At 43.6% G+C, this 15,745-nt stretch overlaps 1 protein-coding gene and 1 long non-coding RNA gene across 2 annotated transcripts in view; both read right to left on the bottom strand.

Annotated features, from left to right (window-relative positions):
• Positions 1–15,745, bottom strand: part of LOC135827826 (mucin-2-like) — a 324,797-nt gene that overhangs the window by 125,202 nt on the left and 183,850 nt on the right. The gene's annotated exons all lie outside the window — the stretch shown is intronic.
• On the bottom strand, positions 105–11,893 carry LOC135827829 (uncharacterized). The gene is made up of 5 exons (XR_010555556.1): positions 11,712–11,893; positions 7,060–7,245; positions 5,522–5,707; positions 1,643–1,828; positions 105–249 (listed from the first exon to the last, which is right to left on the bottom strand). It is a non-coding gene; the product is annotated as an uncharacterized LOC135827829 (long non-coding RNA).

Below are 15,745 nucleotides of genomic sequence, written 5' to 3'. Positions count from 1 at the left end.
AACGTGTACTTCCTTGGACCTTTTCTCGACTATAAACTCTCATCTAAATCAAGAATATCTTACGTAGACATGGTTGCACACCAGGCACTGTCCAAGTACCATTGGCTTGGCATGTGATAGTTTGTGTTGTTGCAGAAGGATTGACGGCATATTTAGAAGAACAAGTTATTGCCTTGGTACTGCCGACGGTTGTAGAACCATCCATTGGATATGTACCCCAAGTTGGATTCGTGGGTGTCTTACAGTCTCCTAACAATAGAGTTCAGAAAGCAATGGAATATTCTAAATTGTTTTGGATGACAAAGTACATTGAGTGTTACGTTTTTCATTCTGGATTCAATACTGTTCACTAGCAATGAATGATTTCAAGCACTTTGACATACTGCACATATGGTTATGGTATTGCTGGGGCGGCATGAGTCAGCTTGGGATGAGAAGGGTACATGTATGTGTGGTAAAAAATTAAGGAATAAGAGAGGGGCCAGCTGAGGACCCTTGCTATTCCTCTTTTTTACCGAGGTCATCATTACTGTTACTCGAGCTGATAGAAACATATTTGCAATACAAGTACTGGAAACCAATGATTGTATTTTTAAAAGATGTTTTCACTAATTTAAAATTCATGCCTCGTGACCTAGGTCAAGCGAAAGAATAGCGAGGCCCCTGAGCTGGCAGCACTCTCTCTGTCTCTCTCTCTAACTCTCTCTCTCTCTCTCTCTCTCTCTCTCTCTCTTTGCAAATGTGTAGTGGGCACCAAAACACGAATTTTAACCCTTTGGGTACGGACTGTACAACTTTGATGCCCTGGCATTGAAACTTTTCTAACTTTCAATCGATCGTAAGGTTATTTCCATACACTAAAATATGTACGTCGAACCGATAAACCCCGGCTTTTTTTCTTCTTTTAATCCATTCGAACAATGAAGATGGTACTGAGTAAGTTCGACAGAATCTGTCAACAAAACATTCTCCGTGTTGTCTTGTAGTCTTTCGATTCCTGGGTCCGATAGTGTACTTCGCTTTTCTTTGAGATGATTGGAAGTGGGTGAACAGAGCTTGCATTGAAGGGGCCCAGAATTGTACCAAACTACACTGCCACACCAAGCTGCTCACGACCTCCACTATTACATTCATACTCAAAACCCAAATAAAAAACGTGTGCTGGTCACTCAAGCTATCTGTTTCCCCATTTACGGTGCCCTTGGGCTTTGTGAACTCGGACAGCAGAGCTCCACAGATGGTAACATCGAACAAAAGGAGATTGGTGGCAACATCGAACAAAAGAAGATTGGCAAAGAGCGAGAGACACATGTTCATGCTGCATAGCCAAATGGAAAGCCTTAATCTTTTGACATCTTAAACGGTGCTAATACGTCCTGGATGCGCACTCCAACAGTCTTCCAACTTGGAATATTCTAAGTTATATGATAACATACTGCTGTTGGAGTGCGCATGCAAGACATTCTAGAGCTCATAGTCAGTTAGTTGTAGAACGTCAGTACCATTGGTCAGTGTCGTATAGTGTTATTGCATGAGCTGATTGTTTAGTGACTGATGGTGTTTGTGTATATTATAGCATAACTTGTACTTCCTTGGACCCTTTCTCGACTATAAACTCTCATCTAAATCAAGAATATCTTACGTAGACATGGTTGCACACCAGGCACTGTCCAAGTACCATTGGCTTGGCATGTGATAGTTTGTGTTGTTGCAGAAGGATTGACGGCATATTTAGAAGAACAAGTTATTGTCTTGGTACTACCGACGGTTGTAGAACCATCCATTGGATATGTACCCCAAGTTGGATTCGTGGGTGTCTTACAGTCTCCTAACAATATAGTTCAGAAAGCCGCTGAATGGAATATTCTAAATTGTTTTGGATGACAAAGTACATTGAGTGTTACGTTTTTCATTCTGGATTCAATACTGTTCACTAGCAATGAATGATTTCAAGCACTTTGACATACTGCACATATGGTTATGGTATTGTTGGGGCGGCATGAGTCAGCTTGGGATGAGAAGGGTACATGTATGTGTGGAAAAAATAAAGGAATAAGAGAGGGGCCAGCTGAGGACCCTTGCTATTCCTCTTTTTTACCGAGGTCATCATTACTGTTACTCGAGCTGATAGAAACATATTTGCAATACAAGTACTGGAAACCAATGATTGTATTTTTATAAGATGTTTTCACCAATTTAAAATTCATGCCTCGTGACCTAGGTCAAGCGAAAGAATAGCGAGGCCCCTGAGCTGGCAGCACTCTCTCTCTCTCTCTCTTTGCAAATGTGTAGTGGGCACCCAAACACGAATTTTATCCCTTTGTGTACGGACTGGACAACTTTGATGCCCTGGCATTGAAACCTTTCTAACTTTCAATCGATCGTAAGGTTATTTCCTTACACTAAAATATGTACGTCGAACCGATAAACCCCGGCTTTTGTTTTCTTCTAATCCATTCGAACAATGAAGATGGTACTGAGTAAGTTCGACAGGATCTGTCACCAAAACATTCTCCGTCTTATCTTGTAGTCTTTCGATTCCTGGGTCCGATAGTGTACTTCGCTTTTCTTTGAGATGATTGGAAGTGGGTGAAAAGAGCTTCCATTGAAGGGGCCCAGAATTGTACCAAACTACACTGCCACACCAAGCTGCTCACGACCTCCACTATTACATTCATACTCAAAACCCAAATAAAAAACGTGTGCTGGTCACTCAAGCTATCTGTTTCCCCATTTACGTTGACCTTGGGCTTTGTGAACTCGGACAGCAGAGCTGCACAGATGGTAACATCGAACAAAAGGAGATTGATGGTAACATCGAACAAAAGAAGATTGGCAAAGAGCGAGAGACACATCTTCATGCTGCATAGCCAAATGGAAAGCTTTAAGAGAGCATGTCTGAGAATACCAAAGTATGTGTGCAAGTGGATCTCTCCGATTTCGCTCAAAATTTGCAGGTAGGTTGCCTTTGGGGTGTGGATCGACTGTGCAAAGCCCTTGAAAAAGTTTCTGAAGGGAACCTTGAAATTTGCATACCCCTCAAAAATGGCCGAAATATCACATTATTTATGGGTCTAGAAACGAGTCACGCCACAGCGTATACGAACAAGCTATGAACAAAACTCCATCAAGCCAACATTGCCTCACCTTAGAAGAGTTCCTGGAGCAGTACCGCTTAGCCACGCCAGCATCCCAGAAGACGAGGTCCATCACCCCCTGACGCCACAAATGATCGTCTTGAAAATAGCCAATTTACAAGCGCTGGCAAAACAGCCAGCTACGTCCTCAATTGGCCAGAACTATACACCGGCAGATAGTAGAACACCTCTTCTAGCGCTGAGGACATGTCTCCCATCTTCCTTTTGGGGTTTTCTTGAAATAAACTTTTTTGAATTTTTCCACTCGACCATGCTGAAATACAGCCAAAGTCATACCTGCGCAGGAAAGCTCGCCCCGTCGCGACGTCTCCTCAGCAATTTCTACTCCAACACTACTCCCAAGGCCGCAGAACAAAGTATAGTGTTGACTCTGACAAGGAAAAGCAGCGGTGATCACTTGTCACTCCAAACGACAAGCTTCTCCTTGCGCCACCAATAATTTTTGTGCGACTGTTGATGCAAAAGTGACTGAAGGCCTGAGCGCAGTTTTTGAATTTTATTGCAAGATGCACGGTGAGATCGCGTGCTCTGTGACGTAGGATGACGCTTCCTGCGTCACGATACGCGCCCAACGATCGTCAAAGTGCCTGGAACGCTACTCGGAACAGACCATGATCATGGCAGAGGTAAGATGAGCTTCATTTCCTGCTTGAACTGCTGAGTACCCCAACAAACTGTTCTAGGAGTGTTGCAATGGCAGCAAGCCGTTGAAATATGCCCCGTACAGCATGGAGAGTTATTCGTCTTTCACACATTTTTTTTTTTTTCCACAATATCCTTTAACATGTTATTCACAGTGGGTCCAATGTTATTAGGCATTTTGCCTGTTTTGATTTCCACTATAAATAAAGTATACAACAACAACAACATACCTCCTGCAATCCCGAACATAGTCCAACAGTAAAAGTCCCTTGTTTTCATGTCGATGCTCGACAAAAGCGGCTAGCTCGGTCCCTGTGTTGACTGGCACGCGAGTAGCACTGACTGCACGCACTTGTCGCGTGAACTGCATGAGAGATTTCTTACGTCATAAAGAATGTGATTTCATCATCATTTCACTGGTCTTCGACCTACATGGTCAGGGAAAGTCCCGGTTCGTAGGCCTACAACACTCCCAGCGTGTTCTTGAGCGCAGTAACAACACAAGTGGGATCACTTCCAGACCACCGGGCGTTCAAGGCGAGTAACAAGCGCACTTGACGAAGGTGACTCTGAAATCTCGTGAGCCGTGGGCCACGCGACTTGGCATTCTTGCGTCACAAGGCACGTGATTTCACCGTGCATCTTGCAATAAAATTCAAAAACTGCGCTCAGGCCTTCAGTCACTTTTGCATCAACAGTCGCACAAAAAATTATTGGTGGCGCAAGGAGAAGCTTGTCGTTTGGAGTGACAAGTGATCACCGCTGCTTTTCCTTGTCAGAGTCAAAACTACACTTTGTTCTGCGGCCTTGGGAGTAGTGTTGGAGTAGAAATTGCTGAGGAGACGTCGCGACGGGGCGAGCTTTCCTGCGCAGGTATGACTTTGGCCGTATTTCAGCATGGTCGAGTGGAAAAATTCAAAAAAGTTTATTTCAAGAAAACCCCAAAAGGAAGATGGGGGACATGTCCTCAGCGCTAGAAGAGGTGTTCTACCATCTGCCGGTGTATAGTTCTGGCCAATTGAGGACGTAGCTGGCTGTTTTGCCAGCGCTTGTAAATCGGCTATTTTCAAGACGATCATTTGTGGCGTCAGGGGGTGATGGACCTCGTCTTCTGGGATGCTGGCGTGGCTAAGCGGTACTGCTCCAGGAACTCTTCTAAGGTGAGGCAATGTTGGCTTGATGGAGTTTTGTTCATAGCTTGTTCGTATACGCTGTGGCGTGACTCGTTTCTAGACCCATAAATAATGTGATATTTCGGCCATTTTTGAGGGGTATGCAAATTTCAAGGTTCCCTTCAGAAACTTTTTCAAGGGCTTTGCACAGTCGATCCACACCCCAAAGGCAACCTACCTGCAAATTTTGAGCGAAATCGGAGAGATCCACTTGCACACATACTTTGGTATTCTCAGACATGCTCTCTTAATCTTTTGACATCTTAAACGGTGCTAATACGTCCTGGATGCGCACTCCAACAGTCTTCCACCTTGGAATCTTCTAAGTTATATGATAACATACTGCTGTTGGAGTGCGCATGAAAGACATTCTAGAGCTCATAGTCAGTTAGTTGTAGAACGTCAGTACCATTGGTCAGTGTCGTACAGTGTTATTGCATGAGCTGATTGTTTAGTGACTGATGGTGTTTGTGTACATTATAGCATAACTTGTACTTCCTTGGACCCTTTCTCGACTATAAACTCTCATCTAAATCAAGAATATCTTACGTAGACATGGTTGCACACCAGGCACTGTCCAAGTACCATTGGCTTGGCATGTGATAGTTTGTGTTGTTGCAGAAGGATTGACGGCATAGTCAAGAGAACAAGTTATTGTCTTGGTACTGCCGACGGTTGTAGAACCATCCATTGGATATGTACCCCAAGTTGGATTCGTGGGTGTCTTACAGTCTCCTAACAATAGAGTTCAGAAAGCAATGGAATATTCTAAATTGTTTTGGATGACCAAGTACATTGAGTGTTACTTTTTTCATTCTGGATTCAATACTGTTTACTAGTAATGAATGATTTCAAGCACTTTGACATACTGCACATATGGTTATGGTAATGCTGGGGCGGCATGAGTCAGCTTGGGATGAGAAGGGTACATGTGTGTTTTTTAAAAAATTAAGGAATAAGAGAGGGGCCAGCTGAGGACCCTTGCTATTCCTCTTTTTTACCGAGGTCATCATTACTGTTACTCGAGCTGATAGAAACATATTTGCAATACAAGTACTGGAAACCAATGATTGTATTTTTAAAAGATGTTTTCACTAATTTAAAATTCATGCCTCGTGACCTAGGTCAAGCGAAAGAATAGCGAGGCCCCTGAGCTGGCAGCACTCTCTCTCTCTCTCTTTGCAAATGTGTAGTGGGCACCCAAACACGAATTTTATCCCTTTGTGTACGGACTGGACAACTTTGATGCCCTGGCATTGAAACCTTTCTAACTTTCAATCGATCGTAAGGTTATTTCCTTACACTAAAATATGTACGTCGAACCGATAAACTCCGGCTTTTGTTTTCTTCTAATCCATTCGAACAATGAAGATGGTACTGAGTAAGTTCGACAGGATCTGTCACCAAAACATTCTCCGTCTTATCTTGTAGTCTTTCGATTCCTGGGTCCGATAGTGTACTTCGCTTTTCTTTGAGATGATTGGAAGTGGGTGAACAGAGCTTGCATTGAAGGGGCCCAGAATTGTACCAAACTACACTACCACACCAAGCTGCTCACGACCTCCACTATTACATTCATACTCAAAACCCAAATAAAAAACGTGTGCTGGTGACTCAAGCTATCTGTTTCCCCATTTACGTTGACCTTGGGCTTTGTGAACTCGGACAGCAGAGCTGCACAGATGGTAACATCGAACAAAAGGAGATTGATGGTAACATCGAACAAAAGAAGATTGGCAAAGAGCGAGAGACACATCTTCATGCTGCATAGCCAAATGGAAAGCTTTAATCTTTTGACATCTTAAACGGTGCTAATACGTCCTGGATGCGCACTCCAACAGTCTTCCACCTTGGAATCTTCTAAGTTATATGATAACATACTGCTGTTGGAGTGCGCATGCAAGACATTCTAGAGCTCATAGTCAGTTAGTTGTAGAACGTCAGTACCGTTGGTCAGTGTCGTACAGTGTTATTGCATGAGCTGATTGTTTAGTGACTGATGGTGTTTGTGTATATTATAGCATAACTTGTACTTCCTTGGACCCTTTCTCGACTATAAACTCTCATCTAAATCAAGAATATCTTACGTAGACATGGTTGCACACCAGGCACTTTCCAAGTACCATTGGCTTGGCATGTGATAGTTTGTGTTGTTGCAGAAGGATTGACGGCATATTTAGAAGAACAAGTTATTGTCTTGGTACCGCCGACGGTTGTAGAACCATCCATTGGATATGTACCCCAAGTTGGATTCGTGGGTGTCTTACAGTCTCCTAACAATAGAGTTCAGAAAGCAATGGAATATTCTAAATTGTTTTGGATGACAAAGTACATTGAATGTTATGTTTTCATTCTGGATTCAATACTGTTCACTAGCAATGAATGATTTCAAGCACTTTGACATACTGCACATATGGTTATTGGTATTGCTGGGGCGGCATGAGTCAGCTTGGGATGAGAAGGGTGCATGTATGTGTGGTAAAAAAATTAAGGAATAAGAGAGGGGCCAGCTGAGGACCCTTGCTATTCTCTTTTTCCGAGGTCATCATTACTGTTACTCGAGCTGATAGAAACATATTTGCAATACAAGTACTGAAACCAATGATTGTATTTTTAAAAGATGTTTTCACCAATTTAAAATTCATGCCTCGTGACCTAGGTCAAGCGAAAGCATAGCGAGGCCCCTGAGCTGGCAGCACTCTCTCTCTCTCTCTCTCTCTCTCTCTCTCTCTCTCTCTCTCTCTCTCTCTCTCTCTCTCTCTCTCTCTCTCTCTCTCTCTCTCTCTCTCTCTCTCTCTCTCTCTCTCTCTCTCTCTCTCTCTCTCTCTCTCTCTCTCTCTCTCTCTCTCTCTCTCTCTCTCTCTCTCTCTCTCTCTCTCTCTCTCTCTCTCTCTCTCTTCTCTCTCTTTCTCTCCTCTCTCTCTCTCTCTCTCTCTCTCTCTCTCTCTCTCTCTCTCTCTCTCTCTCTCTCTCTCTCTCTCTCTCTCTCTCTCTCTCTCTCTCTCTCTCTCTCTCTCTCTCTCTCTCTCTCTCTCTCTCTCTCTCTCTCTCTCTCTCTCTCTCTCTCTCTCTCTCTCTCTCTCTCTCTCTCTCTCTCTCTCTCTCTCTCTCTCTCTCTCTCTCTCTCTCTCTCTCTCTCTCTCTCTCTCTCTCTCTCTCTCTCTCTCCTCTTTCTCTCTTAGCAAATGTGTAGTGGGCACCAAAACACGAATTTAACCCTTTGTGTACGGACTGTACAACTTTGATGCCCTGGCATTGAAACCTTTCTAACTTTCAATCGATCGTAAGGTTATTTCCATACACTAAAATATGTACGTCGAACCGATAAACCCGGCTTTTTTTCTCTACTCCATTCGAACAATGAAGATGGTACTGAGTAAGTTCGACAGGATCTGTCACAAAACATTCTCCGTCTTATCTTGTAGTCTTTCGATTCCTGGGTCCGATAGTGTACTTCGCTTTTCTTTGAGATGATTGGAAGTGGGTGAAAGAGCTTGAATTGAAGGGGCCCCAGAATTGTACCAAACTACACTGCCACACCAAGCTGCTCACGACCTCCACTATTACATTCATACTCAAAACCCAAATAAAAAACGTGTGCTGGTCACTCAAGCTATCTGTTTCCCCATTCACGGTGCCCTTGGGCTTTGTGAACTCGGACTGCAGAGCTGCACAGATGGTAACATCGAACAAAAGGAGATTGATGGTAACATCGAACAAAAGAAGATTGGCAAAGAGCGAGAGACACATGTTCATGCTGCATAGCCAAATGGAAAGCCTTAATCTTTTGACATCTTAAACGGTGCTAATACGTCCTGGATGCGCACTCCAACAGTCTTCCAACTTGGAATATTCTAAGTTATATTGTTGTACATGTGGCTGCGCTTGTGTCTCTTCGTTGTACATGCGGTTGCACGTGTAGCTCTTTGTCGTACATGTGGCTGCTTTTGTGTCTCTTTGTTGTACATGCTGCTGCGCTGTTTTTGACTCCTGCGTACATGCGGCTGCACCGTCTTCTGTCCCCGTTGGTACACACTTGCTCGTCTTGTCCCCGTTGTACGCCTTCAATCTAATATATTCTGTTGTCTAGTCTTGTCTCAGTGTCAGTCGTCAGTCGTTCGTTGTCAGTGTTGGTTCTTCTTTATGAGTTCCCCAGTCGCCTACTGAAATGAAGTAGAAGAAAAAGTACTCTAACAATTTGCACTAGTCCTGTGTTGTGTGGCGTGGCGAGGAGCCTAGAGGTAGTTCGTTCACGGTTCTCAAACCCGTGACGACATTTGGCGTCCAACAAATCGTATCCACGACCCTGAGTTCGTCTCCATATCAGCTGTGTTTTCGTCTCCTCTTCGTGTTCTCGCCATGGCCCAGCTACTTGAGTCTCACGAACGTCCAAGCCTCTCATGCGAGCGCCTACTCAGGTGAGAATGCCTTTGTAATTGTCTGCTCTGCGTACTGTGTGGCCGTAACTAACTTGTATTCGATTTCGAATTTTTCAAATTATTTTGCGTCGGGTGACTCGGGTCCCGGCAGGAAGTCCGTGGAACCTTGTTCTCTTGTGCTCGAGTGCGTAGTGTAGTCTACAAAGTAGCTGCTCGTTGTAAGTTCGCCCCGTTGTGTTCGTTGTTCCTGTGTCGCTCTGACTACCCTGTACTGTACGGTTGTGTGTATGAAAATTTCAAACTTCTGTTCGTGTGCTACGCGTTCGAATCTGGAACTTGTTTTTGCTTGCTCGTCGTGAATTCAGCATGGGTAGCTTTGATCTCGTCTTGTGTTGTGCACTTGTGCTTGTCACGGAGACCGAGTTGCCGCCGGACTGCTCCGATATTGTGACTGTGTCGCGTGATTTGTTTGGATGTCCACCGGAACGTTCTCGAGGTGCTGCCTCGTTTGTAGTCGATCCATATTATTGTTTTGTTTCGTGTTTCTACCGTTTCACTAGTACTAGTAGTTTCTCCATGTTCCGTGCAGAGCGTTGTCAGGCTCGGTCATGCACTGTGCACCCAGTCGGAAAGCTGGTGGCTTCCGGTTTGGTGGGAGGTGTGAACTTCATGTAGGATTCTCGTTTCGGATCCAGGTTGAATTTTTTTTGGGAGCGTATGGTTTTGTAATAATTGTGTTTCGGCATGTAGGTTCCTCTAGTTCGTTTGGGTGGGCGTCTGATCATGGTGAGCCACGGTCTGCTTGGTGGTCTGCAGGGATCCTGCGCTTTTTTGTATCGGTTTGCCTTGCGAGTGTTATGGTTTCCGTGTGTTGCTGGTTGGCCCTTGTGTGCCCCAGTCGGTGCCTGACAGTTTTTTCTTCTTCGGTTTTTTGGTTTTGCGAGCGGATGTACTATAAGTTCCGTGTTATTCAGGTTCGATCCCTGTGGGTTTTCAGGTTCAATCCCTGTGGTTTTTTCAGGTTCGATCCCTGTGGTTTTTTCAGGTTCAATCCCTGTGGTTTTTTCAGGTTAGAGACCTGTGGGTTTTTCAGGGTAGCGCCCTGTGGTTTTTCTTCATTATCTTTTGCGTATTGGTAACCGATTTGTTTGTGTGTCCTCAATGGTGTCCTCACTGATTAATTGCTCCTGTTTCAGTCGACGTGTTCTTCCTGGCTGTTCTTCCCTTCCTTCGTGTGCTTTTCTGATTTTTGGCGATGGCTGAGATGTTTGCGTCAGTCCGTGTTTCTTTCTGTGTGTGTCTTTCTGTCTCTGTGAGCTTTCGTAGCCCCATCGGCTGCGTGATGGTTTGCTGCGTGATGGTTTTCCGGACAACTCCTGTGCTTCCAGATGCCTGGTCACCCGGTTCAGCTGCCGCGGTCTTCGCAGTGCCATCGGTTTGCCTTGGCTTCGTACCAGGGCAACGTGGTTACTTCCTGGCGGCCCACGCCTGAAAGTATGGCGGTTCTCTCTATGGGTGGGCCCGGTCTGTTTTCTTTTCACAGATTTGTGCCTTGGCTTTTTCCCCTTTGTCCGAGTTACGTCTCTTACTGTTTTGGCCCTGCATGTTTTGTTTCTATTCTCCTCTGTATTGTGTTCACATTTGATTTCTTTTTCTCCTGTCTTTCTTCTAATTTTGTTTTGATTGCTTCCATCCACAGGTGTGGATGTCTTTTTTTGATGGGGGATAGTGTTGTACATGTGGCTGCGCTTGTGTCTCTTCGTTGTACATGCGGTTGCACGTGTAGCTCTTTGTCGTACATGTGGCTGCTTTTGTGTCTCTTTGTTGTACATGCTGCTGCGCTGTTTTTGACTCCTGCGTACATGCGGCTGCACCGTCTTCTGTCCCCGTTGGTATACACTTGCTCGTCTTCTCCCCGTTGTACGCCTTCAATCTAATATATTCTGTTGTCTAGTCTTGTCTCAGTGTCATTCGTCAGTCGTTCGTTGTCAGTGTTGGTTCTTCTTTATGAGTTCCCCAGTCGCCTACTGAAATGAAGTAGAAGAAAAAGTACTCTAACAATTTGCACTAGTCCTGTGTTGTGTGGCGTGGCGAGGAGCCTAAAGGTAGTTCGTTTACGGTTCTCAAACCCGTGACAACAATATGATAACATACTGCTGTTGGAGTGCGCATGAAAGACATTCTAGAGCTCATAGTCAGTTAGTTGTAGAACATCAGTACCGTTGGTCAGTGTCGTACAGTGTTATTGCATGAGCTGATTGTTTAGTGACTGATGGTGTTTGTGTACATTATAGCATAACTTGTACTTCCTTGGACCCTTTCTCGACTATAAACTCTCATCTAAATCAAGAATATCTTACGTAGACATGGTTGCACACCAGGCACTGTCCAAGTACCATTGGCTTGGCATGTGATAGTTTGTGTTGTTCCAGAAGGATTGACGGCATATTTAGAAGAACAAGTTATTGTCTTGGTACTGCCGACGGTTGTAGAACCATCCATTGGATATGTACCCCAAGTTGGATTCGTGGGTGTCTTACAGTCTCCTAACAATAGAGTTCAGAAAGCAATGGAATATTCCAAATTGTTTTGGATGACAAAGTACATTGAGTGTTATGTTTTTCATTCTGGATTCAATACTGTTCACTAGCAATGAATGATTTCAAGCACTTTGACATACTGCACATATGGAAATGGTATTGCTGGGGCGGCATGAGTCAGCTTGGGATGAGGAGGGTACATGTATGTGTGGTAAAAAAATTAAAAGGAATAAGAGAGGGGCCAGCTGAGGACCCTTGCTATTCCTCTTTTTTACCGAGGTCATCATTACTGTTACTCGAGCTGATAGAAACATATTTGCAATACAAGTACTGGAAACCAATGATTGTATTTTTAAAAGATGTTTTCACTAATTTAAAATTCATGCCTCGTGACCTAGGTCAAGCGAAAGCATAGCAAGGCCCCTGAGCTGGCAGCACTCTCTCTTTGCAAATGTGTAGTCGGCACCAAAACACGAATTTTAACCCTTTGTGTACGGACTGTACAACTTTGATGCCCTGGCATTGAAACCTTTCTAACTTTCAATCGATCGTAAGGTTATTTCCATACACTAAAATATGAACGTCGAACGGATAAACCCCGGCTTTTTTTCTTCTAATCCATTTGAACTATGAAGATGGTACTGAGTAAGTTCGACAGGATCTGTCACCAAAACATTCTCCGTCTTATCTTGTAGTCTTTCGATTCCTGGGTCCGATAGTGTACTTCGCTTTTCTTTGAGATGATTGGAAGTGGGTGAAAAGAGCTTGCATAGAAGGGGCCCAGAATTGTACCAAACTACACTGCCACACCAAGCTGCTCACGACCTCCACTATTACATTCATACTCAAAACCCAAATAAAAAACGTGTGCTGGTCACTCAAGCTATCTGTTTCCCCATTTACGGTGCCCTTGGGCTTTGTGAACTCGGACAGCAGAGCTGCACAGATGGTAACATTGAACAAAAGGAGATTGATGGTAACATCGAACAAAAGAAGATTGGCAAAGAGCGAGAGACACATGTTCATGCTGCATAGCCAAATGGAAAGCCTTAATCTTTTGACATCTTAAACGGTGCTAATACGTCCTGGATGCGCACTCCAACAGTCTTCCACCTTGGAATCTTCTAAGTTATAATTATGATAACATACTGCTGTTGGAGTGGGCATGCAAGACGTTCTAGAGCTCATAGTCAGTTAGTTGTAGAACGTCAGTACCGTTGGTCAGTGTCGTACAGTGTTATTGCATGAGCTGATTGTTTAGTGACTGATGGTGTTTGTGTATATTATAGCATAACTTGTACTTCCTTGGACCCTTTCTCGACTATAAACTCTCATCTAAATCAAGAATATCTTACGTAGACATCGTTGCACACCAGGCACTGTCCAAGTACCATTGGCTTGGCATGTGATAGTTTGTGTTGTTGCAGAAGGATTGACGGCATAGTCAAGAGAACAAGTTATTGTCTTGGTACTGCCGACGGTTGTAGAACCATCCATTGGATATGTACCCCAAGTTGGATTCGTGGGTGTCTTACAGTCTCCTAACAATAGAGTTCAGAAAGCAATGGAATATTCTAAATTGTTTTGGATGACAAAGTACATTGAGTGTTATCTTTTTCATTCTGGATTCAATACTGTTCACTAGCAATGAATGATTTCAAGCACTTTGACATACTGCACATATGGTTATGGTATTGCTGGGGCGGCATGAGTCAGCTTGGGATGAGGAGGGTACATGTATGTGTGGTAAAAAAATTAAAAGGAATAAGAGAGGGGCCAGCTGAGGACCCTTGCTATTCCTCTTTTTTACCGAGGTCATCATTACTGTTACTCGAGCTGATAGAAACATATTTGCAATACAAGTACTGGAAACCAATGATTGTATTTTTAAAAGATGTTTTCACTAATTTAAAATTCATGCCTCGTGACCTAGGTCAAGCGAAAGCATAGCAAGGCCCCTGAGCTGGCAGCACTCTCTCTTTGCAAATGTGTAGTCGGCACCAAAACACGAATTTTAACCCTTTGTGTACGGACTGTACAACTTTGATGCCCTGGCATTGAAACCTTTCTAACTTTCAATCGATCGTAAGGTTATTTCCATACACTAAAATATGAACGTCGAACGGATAAACCCCGGCTTTTTTTCTTCTAATCCATTTGAACTATGAAGATGGTACTGAGTAAGTTCGACAGGATCTGTCACCAAAACATTCTCCGTCTTATCTTGTAGTCTTTCGATTCCTGGGTCCGATAGTGTACTTCGCTTTTCTTTGAGATGATTGGAAGTGGGTGAAAGAGCTTGCATTGAAGGGGCCCAGAATTGTACCAAACTACACTGCCACACCAGCTGCTCACGACCTCCACTATTACATTCATACTCAAACCCAAATAAAAACGTGTGCTGGTCACTCAAGCTATCTGTTTCCCCATTTACGGTGACCTTGGGCTTTGTGAACTCGGACAGCAGAGCTGCACAGATGGTAACATCGAACAAAAGGAGATTGATGGTAACTCGAACAAAAGAAGATTGGCAAAGAGCGAGTGACACATGTTCATGCTGCATAGCCAAATGGAAAGCCTTAATCTTTTGACATCTTAAACGGTGCTAATACGTCCTGGATGCGCACTCCAACAGTCTTCCAACTTGGAATCTTCTAAGTTATAATTATGATAACACACTGCTGTTGGAGTGCGCATGCAAGACATTCTAGAGCTTATTAGTCAGTTAGTTGTAGAACGTCAGTACCGTTGGTCAGTGTCGTACAGTGTTATTGCATTAGCTGATTGTTTAGTGACTGATGGTGTTTGTGTACATTATAGCATAACGTGTACTTCCTTGGACCTTTTCTCGACTATAAACTCTTCATCTAAATCAAGAATATCTTACGTAGACATGGTTGCACACCAGGCACTGTCCAAGTACCATTGGCTTGGCATGTGATAGTTTGTGTTGTTGCAGAAGGATTGACGGCATATTTAGAAGAACAAGTTATTGCCTTGTACTGCCGACGGTTGTAGAACCATCCATTGGATATGTACCCCAAGTTGGATTCGTGGGTGTCTTACAGTCTCCTAACAATAGAGTTCAGAAAAGCAATGGAATATTCTAAATTGTTTTGGATGACAAAGTACATTGAGTGTTACGTTTTTCATTCTGGATTCAATACTGTTCACTAGCAATGAATGATTTCAAGCACTTTGACATACTGCACATATGGTTATGGTATTGCTGGGGCGGCATGAGTCAGCTTGGGATGAGAAGGGTACATGTATGTGTGGTAAAAAATTAAGGAATAAGAGAGGGGCCAGCTGAGGACCCTTGCTATTCCTCTTTTTTTACCGAGGTCATCATTACTGTTACTCGAGCTGATAGAACATATTTGCAATACAAGTACTGGAAACCAATGATTGTTTTTTTAAAAGATGTTTTCACTAATTTAAAAATTCATGCCTCGTGACCTAGGTCAAGCGAAAGAATAGCGAGGCCCCTGAGCTGGCAGCACTCTCTCTGTCTCTCTCTCTAACTCTCTCTCTCTCTCTCTCTCTCTCTCTCTCTCTTTGCAAATGTGTAGTGGGCACCAAAACACGAATTTTAACCCTTTGGGTACGGACTGTACAACTTTGATGCCCTGGCATTGAAACGTTTCTAACTTTCAATCGATCGTAAGGTTATTCCATACACTAAAATATGTACGTCGAACCGATAAACCCCGGCTTTTTTTCTTCTTTTAATCCATTCGAACAATGAAGATGGTACTGAGTAAGTTCGACAGAATCTGTCAACAAAAACATTCTCCGTGTTGTCTTGTAGTCTTTCGATTCCTGGTCCGATAGTGTACTTCGCTTTTCTTTGA

Source organism: Sycon ciliatum, chromosome 12, assembly GCF_964019385.1.
Source record: "Sycon ciliatum chromosome 12, ocSycCili1.1, whole genome shotgun sequence".
NCBI classification, from domain to species: domain Eukaryota; kingdom Metazoa; phylum Porifera; class Calcarea; order Leucosolenida; family Sycettidae; genus Sycon; species Sycon ciliatum.
Note: the sequence above shows the minus strand (reverse complement) of the source record. Positions and strands in the feature narration are given on the sequence as shown.